Genomic DNA, 10345 nt, shown 5'->3' on the forward strand with positions numbered 1-10345 from the left:
TGTATGATACATTGGAGAATAATATATTAAGAATAGGTGCAGTTGTGCCTACTCAGTAATTCACCCAGGGAGGTCACCTAATAGAAATGTAACCTATCACGTGAGTTGAAACTTACAGAAATATATATACAGAAGGGCATTATTTTTTTTAAATTTGAAAAAAGTTATAGATTTTAAAAGAAAAGGGTACATTATACTCTTAACAAAATTCATAGATAAGGGGTTTTATAAACATGCCTTGAACGCACGTGATATGGTAGTTTTACACATAGTGAACCCCGGGAGGTACTTTGTTTGGTACGGAGTCTGCTTAGTTTTTTATTGGATCTAGTTGTTTTGGCATACTATAGTTTTGTACATAGACATATTTGTTTTGCAGGTTGTTCTTGGCAAATAAAATTTCAATAGGTAATCAAATGAATGTTGAACTAGTAATGGCAACAAATGCAGGGTTATTTACTTTGGAAGAAAAAACTGCAAGGACATTATACATTTTGACATACTACAGATTAGAAGCTACTTGTTTTTCTTTTTCTGACACTGTTAGCCTCCTATGAGGGTCTTGTAAGAGATGGAAGACTCCGAGATTTCTTTAAAAGTATCAAAATGTGGAGAGGGTGCTGGGATTTTTATTTATTTTTGGGCAAATGCACACTTACAAAAAACTGAATCTGGGATTTGACTGGCTATTACTTGCTTGGAGATACATAGTACCTCGCAGATGTGGCGAGCTTCATTAACAACAATCATCATGGGAATAGTTTGATGGACCTCTGCTTGCACACCTACTATGTACACTTTTTGGTATTGGTTTTTTGAAAAACAGGCTCACAAAACAAAGAAAATGCTCCTTAGGTTTCTTTTGGTGTTTTTTATTAATATATCTTGGGGTGTATTTTACCATAAAATTGATTTTTCAAGGATATATAGACATAGATGAAACAAACGACAAAATTGAAGAAACACATAGTAATTAGCATAGCTCTTAAGCATATTCTTTGTTGATATGGCCATCCACATTGATTATTTTTTGTTAAGACAATGGTGCTCAAAAATAGGGAGAAACATGTGGCCCCCAGGTCTACCAATCCTTGTTACATACCATTGCTGGACACAAAAATGTCGTGACTTGTTGTAAGTGATGACAATATTTAGTGAACAACATATTAAACTTTTATTAACCAGGTTTGGCTTGATGAGATTTGACTTGAAAATAACACATTTACATTTTTTTCTTTTTTTTCTGAGTGGTTTCTAGAGCCTTAAAAAAAATGTGAGGGTCTCAACAGGGATGGCATTGCATTGACTGGACATTTGGAAACCTGTACGTTGTACAAGGGAGATGCTGCCCAAAAATTTTACTTTTGATTGGTAATGTATGGAATGGTACAAAATTGTCCTTAAAATCTTGACATAGATTGTTGTGGGGACCTTGGCTTACAAGGATATTTCATAACATAGAAGTAAGAAGACTTTCACAACAGAAATTGATAAGCATATACAACATTAAAAATATCCAAATTGTGGTTCCTTTTCTTTTTTTCATAAAACTAATCTCTGCTTAGATGTTAATTTCTTTGTAATTTTGGACACTCATAACAAGGGGAAGGGGTCATTAACACTTGTATTCCCAACTAATGCCAGTAATGATGTGCTTGTGTTCTTGGATGGTGGCAAGGAACAGGTTTTTCCTTTGGGATTACTTACCAAACTTGTGTTATCATTAGGTTTTTATAATGATAACACAAGTTTTTACAATATGAGTTATACTTGTGTTATCATTATACTTGTGCAACAGATTTAATTTGGCTCGACAAAATCTACAATTTTTGTTTTTATAATGATAACACAAGTATAACTCATTTGTATGATTATTGGAATACATTGTATTTATTCAAAAATTCAATGTTTCAAAATTTTAGACAGCCATATCTTATAGTGGTTTATATATGGTCTAGCCAATTTTGCTGTATGATTCAATATATTGTATGATTCAACCTATTGTTGGATATTCAATACAAACACACACATACTTCTTTCCAGCTGGTCCTTGGTGGGACTAGTAGCATACAAAGGACATGGACCTGAACTCAGACTCATTATACCTGTTATACTTGACTTACATGTTTCAAACAAAAGGGTAAGTGTTGTTGGGATCCAAACTTGGTCAAGTACACAAAATTATTTAGTGGTGTATCAACTCTAAATGGATAAGATACCCATTACCAAATCCATGTGAGAAATTATTATAACTTATGCCAATTTACAGGATTGTTTAGTCTAAACTACCTTTCTTGCTAACATTTAATTAAACCCTTCCATATAGGACTCAAGTATGTGAAGTGGTAACCACCTACACAATCCTCTGTCCATTAGCATTTACCAGTGCGTATGCACAAAATTCTCATCATAAGAACTTTCTTGCTCAATACTTTTCATTTTTTCATTGTGTTGGAATTAGGGTTGCAGAGAAACACACACAACTTGGAGAAGACGAAGGAAGCTCAAGGCACACAATAGAGAGTGTGTTACTTAGTGTGTAGTGGAAAGATAGATAGGCCTAGAGTGATGGGCGTATATACAATGCTCGGGGAAAAAAAACCTCCTAAAGAGGGAAAAAATGCCCCGACGGTCCTAGTGTGTTCACACACATCACTACCACATGTATATGGTAACAAACCCCCCTTGGAGTGATGCGGTGAACGAGAGATGGCACATGAGTAAAGGGAGTGCCATGCCCTGAGGACATGATCAATCCACAAAGGGGAGTAAGCCCAAAGCTTTGCGGAAAGCTGCAAGCTTCTCACGAGACAATGCCTTTGTGAAAATATCTGCAAGGTTGTCCTGTGTTGGCACATAAGCCAAGCTGATCTCTCCTATTGAGAGCCTCTCCCTGACATAGTGGTAGTGCACCTCAACGTGCTTTGTGCGAGCATGAAAATTTGGGTTTGTCGCAACTGCCAATGTGATCTAACTGTCAGTGTAGATAGTGTTGGTAGTGTCATGTCCAACACCCAAATCAGCCCATAAGGCGTCTGAGCCATACACACTCAACCGTAGCTGTGAAGACTGCCCTATACTCAGCCTCACGACTCGAAGTGGCCACATTAGGTTGCTTCTTGCTCAACCATGATATACATAAACTGCCAAGCATGAAACAAAAACCACTTGTGGGCACTCGCGTGTCAAAACAACCAGTTAAATCTGAGTTCGAAAAAGCATGTAAGTCCGGAAGCAATGACCCCCCCTTGGGATAAAACATGCCAAGATGTAAAGTGCCACTAAGTAGAGGAAAATACTCTTGACAGCCTGCCAATGCTTAGACCCTAGACTATGCATAAATCTGCTGACTTGTGAGACTGCAAACTCAATATCTGGCCTCGTGTTGCATACATAAATGAGGCAGCCAACAACAATTTGGTAAAGAGTGACAATAGCAGGATCACCAGCATCATGTAGACTCAACTTCAAACCTGTTTCCATGGGAGTGGCAATAGGTTTGCAATCCTCAAGTCCAAACTTACATAGCAATGTCTCTATGTAACTTTTCTGACACAAGGCAATACCACCATCACACTGCTTAAACTGTATACCCAAGTAATGATGCAACAGTCCCAAATCTTTCATCTTGAAAGTAGCATTTAAATCAGCCTTAAATTCAGCAATATGTCTTTCATTTGGTCCAGTGATCAACAAATCATTGACATAAAGAACCACAATGAGAAGTACATCACCCTCACGCTTTACATACAATGTGCTTTCTGTTGGAATGTTACGAAAGCCTCGTTTAACCAAATGAGTGTCAGCTTTCTCATACCAAGCACGAGGAGATTGCTTGAACCCATACAAAGCCTTCTTACATCTGCACACTTTGTCCTCTTGTCCTTCTATGACAAAACCGCGAGGTTGCGTTATATAAACTTCCTCAAATATGTCACCATTCAAGAAAGCAGTAACAATGTCTGATTGATGTACATCCCAACCAAAATGAGCTGCCAATGCACATAGAAAATGCACAGTAGTCATACGACAAGTGGGAGCAAAAGTCTCTTCATAATCAATGCCTTTTTGCTGTGCATAACCCTTTGCAACAAGTCCAGCCTTATGGAGATCAATCTCACCATCCGGCTTGCGTTTCAACTTGTAAACCCACTTCGTACCAATGGCCTTTTTGCAAGGAGGCAAATCACATAAAGTCCATGTGTCATTTTCTATAAGTGCATCATATTCTGATTGCATGGCAGCCATCCTATTTTCTGAATTTTGTGCTTCATCAAAAGACAGAGGCTCCTCAACATCATGTAAGCTAGACAAAGCCAAAGCATAACAATTTGATGTTTAAGATGCATGGTGAGAGCCTGAACGAGTACGACTAGACAAAGGTGCATCCAATTTCCTGTCACGCAAAGTGTGCACTAGCCATTTTGGCATACCTCTAGCCTGCTCATTTTCAGCCCTTTCCTCATCAAGTACATCATGTACATCTGCATCAGTGATAGGCTGATCTATAACATTTTTAGAAACCCCCATAGACTGTACATTTGCCTCATTGGAAATTACATTCGTATTTCCACCACTGAAAAGAGGCAACAAAGTGTCATAAATGTCATGTGAGCTTACATTACTGTCTCTAGTACATGACAGCAAGGGCTGAACAGAATCTTCCACAAACACTACATCCCGTGAAACCAAAATACGCTTTGTTTGTGGATGATATAACCTGTAACCTTTGCTTTCAGCACTATAATCAACAAAAGTACATTTGAAAGCCTTATCATCCAATTTTCTGCGTTGTGTTTGTGGCACCAAATCATATGCCAAACAGCCAAAAACAGGCATGTGCTCAATAGAAGGCTTTCTATCATGCCATGCTTCATATGGAGTAATAGACTACAAAACTTTCATAGGACACCTTTTAAGTACATAAGTGGCACACATGATGGCCTCAAGCCAAAAAGAATGCGGCAAAGCTTGACTTTTGACCATACATCGTGCCATTTTCGTCAGTGACCGGGTTTTCCTCTCAGCAACACCATTTTGCTGAGGTGTATAAGGGACAGTACACAACTAGCCAGAAATGCATTAAATTCATGAGATATATACTCCCCTCCTTGATCAGCATGGAGGGTGCCCATAGTATATTTCGAGACATTTTTAGTCATAGCCAAAAAAAATTTGAAATACATAAAAACTTAGGACTTTGCTTTAAGTGGAAATACCCATGTATGCCTAGAGTAATCATCAATGAAAGTCACAAAGTACAGGTAATTGCCCAAGGACGGAGTTTGCATGGGCACAAACATCACTATGCACAAGCTGCAACCTGCATGTGTCCCGAATTGAACCGTCTTTTGGTAACTTAGAATGCTGCATCTTACCCAAAATACAACCTTCACAAACATGTTTGACAGGTGCTTCAAGAGGCGGCAAAGAAGCAACCACATTAGATTTTTGCAAACGCAGCAAATTGAAAAAATTCATATGAACAAAACGTGCATGCCAAAGTTTTGCATATGAAATAGCCCTTGAATCTACAATAACATTTGCAAAACATTTTGTCCACACTTGTCATACAAAGTGAGCTTATATAACGCAAGGCACAAAAGGCCAGATGCAACAATTTCATCACTAAAACTGAGATCATGAACTGTACATCTGTCATCCACAAATTTGACTACAAGTCCAAGTCTAGCAAGTGCGGATACAGACAAGAGATTCTTCTTGATCCCAGGTACATAAAGTGTATCAACAAGTGTAAAGGAACTGCCATTTGCAGCAGTAAGCACAATCTTTCCAACTCCCTAAATCGGATAAGAGGCATTGTTGGCATAGCTGACTGAATTCCCATGAGGGACAGACTCAAGAGAGGTAAACATTTCACGATGTGAGGTAATGTGCTTTGTAGCACCAATATCGAAATACCACACATGTGAATCTATAGCAACTGACAAGCATGCATCATGGACAGCGGATTGTAAGTGCACTTTGCGCTAAAAGCCCATTCTGCATCAACATCAGCAACACAGTCTCCTTTCACAGAAGACTCAACAATGGCTACATTTGTAGTGGAACCACCCTCTTTCTTCTTAGCCTCTTTTGCCTTCAACTTAGGACACGAATTGATCAAGTGATCATTAGCTTTACAATGATGGCAATGCATCTTGTTTTTGCCGGTATCACCAGAATTTCCAGACGAATTGCTGCCTAGTTTTGATTTTTTTGGAAAGGGACTCTTGCAACAGCAATGTGCATAATGCATCAAACTTGACAACTTCAGGATTTCCTTGGATCATAAGTCTCCAAGTACTAGCAAAAGTCTAGTAAGAATCTGGTAAGGCATCAAGAATAGTCTGCACACGGGAACTGTCTGAAATGACTTCGCCTGTAGAAATAAGCTGCTCATTGCTATCCTTGACACTAGCAAGGAAAGTGTCCATATCATCTTCCTCATGCATAATCTTTGTCTCCATCTCTTTACGCAGCAAAGCAATTTTACCCTCATTGCGACTTGCATAAAGACCAACCAATATATCCCAAGCCTGTTTTGCAGATTTTGGTGAACCCGAATGTGAGGAACAATGGTGTGCTTCACAGACAATGCAATCAATGCATGAGCATGCACATCCTTTACATCCCCAGGAGATTGTTCTGCCGTAGGAAAAACAACTCTAATAGAAGCAATCCTTATAGCAAGACCTGCAACATCCTCAACATCGCCTGCATCCTCAGAACCAGGACATACATCAATGCCCTACACAATATTCTAGACGCCTTTTGACACAAGAACATGTATAATCCCACATAGGGTAGTTGTCCCCATCCAACCTGTCCTCAGCAACAAACATCTTGAACACATCTGTGTTGCTGTCAGCCATGGTAAATGTTGCACCTGATGTGAAAGCTGCCATAAAATAGGAGAAAACAGAGTGGGAACAACACGTGCTATATAGCACAAACCATAGAATACTCTGAGGCAACTGTTATGCAGAAAATGGCAGTAACAGAAATTCTGTAAAAATGAAAAAATAGCACGTGCAGTACTGCCTGTAGTGGAAACAGAGGCCGAAATGAGCCCGAATCAAAAATCTGAGTAGACTAAGCTCTTCGAGCTCTCTAAAAATTTTTGTCAACCTGCAAACACTTTCCAAAGCTCACTAAAATCGGAGAAAGTGAGCAGGTGTGTGCTGGAGCAGCTGGCGACAAAGCCCGGGAGGACGCAACCTGCTCTGATACCAATTGTTGGAATTAGGGTTGCAGAGAAACGCACACAGCTTGGAGAAGACGAAGGAAACTCAAGGCAAACAATAGAGACTGTGTTACTTAGTGTGCAACGGAAGGATAGATAGGCCTAGAGTGATGTGCGTATATACAATGCTCGGGGGAAGAAACCTCCTAAAGAGGGAAAAAATGCCCCGGTGGTCCTAGTGTGTTCACACACATCACTACCACATGTATATGGTAACACATTGACACTATCAAAACATTAAGAAACTGACCAAATCTCTATATGTATAATTAGATCTAGTTTTGATAGTCTTGATTGTATAAGCCCTTTTTATTCTTTTTTTCAATTCAAATTTGCAAGGTCAGTGCCAAACGAATAAGGGCGTCATTATTGTATTTGATGCTCTAGTTCGCTTGATACTAACCATAATATTTGTAGTTGTGTTTGACATGTGGATCCCCTTATGTGAAAGTAACATTCGATCACATAATGTGGTTGTTTCTTTGTTATGCTATTTGTAGAGATGACTCAGAGAAAGGCCACACCTAGAAGGGCGACAGGTGAGTCCTTGCATGCTCAAGCAAGAAGACATCGATATGAGGCACACAGATGCATCTTATAGGAGCTTCATAGGATCCAAAGGCACATGCAACCAACCATTCCAAGGCTTCCCTTTCAATGAGTGGTGTGAGAGATATGCAAGAAATGGAGAGTGGGAATGTGATGGGATAGCAGTGCTCTTCTCTACCTGCAAGAGATTGCAAAGGGTTACCTCGTTGAATTTTTTAGTGATGGCTACATCCTAGTGGCCCATGTGCATCGTGTCACGATTATGCCCAGGGATTTTGACACCCTCTATAGGTTGCGTCTGCTACAATGGGCTACTTTAGTCACTGCCAATCTGGAACAATAGGACAATGGATATTCTTAACATCCCCCCCTCCATCCTCCTTCACAACATGCAGAGCCTTCAAAGGTTGAGAGCAAAAAATGCACAAGTTCACGTTTTGAGAGGGAGGAGCTTGAGCACATCACGAAGGATCCTACACATGTAGAGACAAATCCCAAGCCCACACAGGTAGAGACAGAGACCACCAAAAAAGAGCAACCTGATTTAGAGCCTGAGCCAACGACAGAGGAACACATAGAGGTAGAACCAGAGGCCACTAGAGAGGAAAGAGAGGATTCCACAACCCTTCAACCAGAGTCTACCAGGGAGAAACCCACCAATTCAGACCCTGATTCGGTAAGAGAAGAGCCCTGTGAGGTAGGGCCAGAGAATTCTCGAGAGAAGAAACAAGAAAGTACCTCTTTGCAAGGGCCATCCAGTGAAGAGCAAGAACGTGTCCAAGAAGAGTGACATATTGTAGAACTATCAAAGAAGAAAACAAATAGGAACTACAAATTCTTGTCAATTCAGCACCTCTTTGAGCACATATTCCTCTTCTCGGACAATCAGAGATGGCCTCCATTATGAAACTCGATCAACAAAATTTTCTCTGCATGGGGAGGCAATAGCCACATCGCTATTGACCTCCCCCCCCATGTAAGAGCAAGCTCCCACAGCGAGCAACGCAGGAGCCAAAAGGCCACTCTAAGGGCAGGCAAATGAGACCACTCCACAGTGTCCGGGCAAAGATATGGACCAAAGAGGAGTCGGATAAAGAGAGGGAGAGTCAAAATCAAACCAAAAGGGAAGTGCATGGTTAAGCTCCAAAAGGGGTAAAAATGGAGGGATAAAAAATAAAAAAATAAAAAATACCAAGGGGGAATAGCGACATCGCCAATGCCCCCCCCCCCCCCCCCCAAGTGCAAAAAGTAAAGGAGAGAGAGATAGAGCAAAGCGGTGCCCCCCTTCCCAAAAGATACCAAAAAAGGGTGCCATATGGACCAATTAGATAGCAATTTCCCAAATTAAAGGTCCCCCCCTATAAAAGTAAAAAATGAATCGAATTAGGGGCTTCTTCTTAGCTTTTTCTTGGCCTTTGGAGCCCGTTGGAAGCCTGAAAAGTGGATCTTTTGGACAGAGGAGTGTGCCTGCCAAGCCCTTTGAATTTTTCTTGTGTAAATGTCCATGGTGATGGTAGTGTGTGTTTGTATATGTGTTTGGTGAAGTGCAACTAAACCGTGGTTGCCCCTTCTTGCTGTTGTTTCCCCTTCCCCCCTTCTCTTTCTCCTGCTCCGGTGTTTTCCCTCGGTGCCAGCTGTGTGGATGTATGTGCCCCCTCGGACAGACGGTGTTTTGAGTGAGAGAGTGAGATTGAGTTGTTGTGAGTGTGTGTAAGGGTGGAGACAGACTATGGCAACAAGGGTGCTTCGTGTGGTGGTTTTGTGAAGTGTGTGAGCAGTGGTAATCAAGCAGGCGGTGGTCTGCTGGCGTGATTTGTGTGTTTGAAGGTGTTTTCCGAGAGGATAGGGGTGTTGTGAATACCCTAAGCTATAGAGAGGCCCTTTTGTTTGTGCTGGGCGTGTTCCCCCATTCCCCCTCTCCAACGGCTTAGTTTCAATCAACACCTTCGACGCGAAGATTTAAAGAAGGTCATGTTGGTGCTCCGCTATGAAAATTTATTTGACACACGCAGGGACAAGAAGTTCCTAATCCAATGGGAAGGCCCTTTCATCATCAAGAAGAAATATGCCAATGACAGTTACCAGCTCATGGAAGTTGATCGTAAGTTTCATAAGACCAGAGTCGACCAGAGTCAATGGGTGGCGGCTAAAACCTTATTTTCTATGATTTGATCAAACTCCACCTATGGACATTCCTAATGTGGATACACCATCAACCTCCGCCTCTGATGACTACGACCAAACAAATGAGTTAGAGGCATAAATGTCCTAACCTAGGGTGACGGCTAATGATACCAGGTTAGCCGCACCGCCCTCTAGCCCAGCTGGAGAAACTGAAGTTGGTCGGTTTTCAAAACCAAGGCCGCGGGAATCAACCCCATTCGAGGAGCATGAGGTAAAAAAACAACAAAAAAAACTTTTTTTCTTATTGTTGCTGCCACCAACCTTCCCTTCCTTACTCCCACACGTGCGATAGGCCGCTGCACCTCCCCTTGGCATCACTTCCCCCCCTCTCTCCCCTCCATCATTGCCAACCCACTCCCTCACCCA

The sequence above is a fragment of the Adiantum capillus-veneris genome, chromosome 7 (assembly GCF_014529385.1).
Source record: "Adiantum capillus-veneris isolate H3 chromosome 7, ASM1452938v2, whole genome shotgun sequence".
Lineage (NCBI taxonomy): Eukaryota > Viridiplantae > Streptophyta > Polypodiopsida > Polypodiales > Pteridaceae > Adiantum > Adiantum capillus-veneris.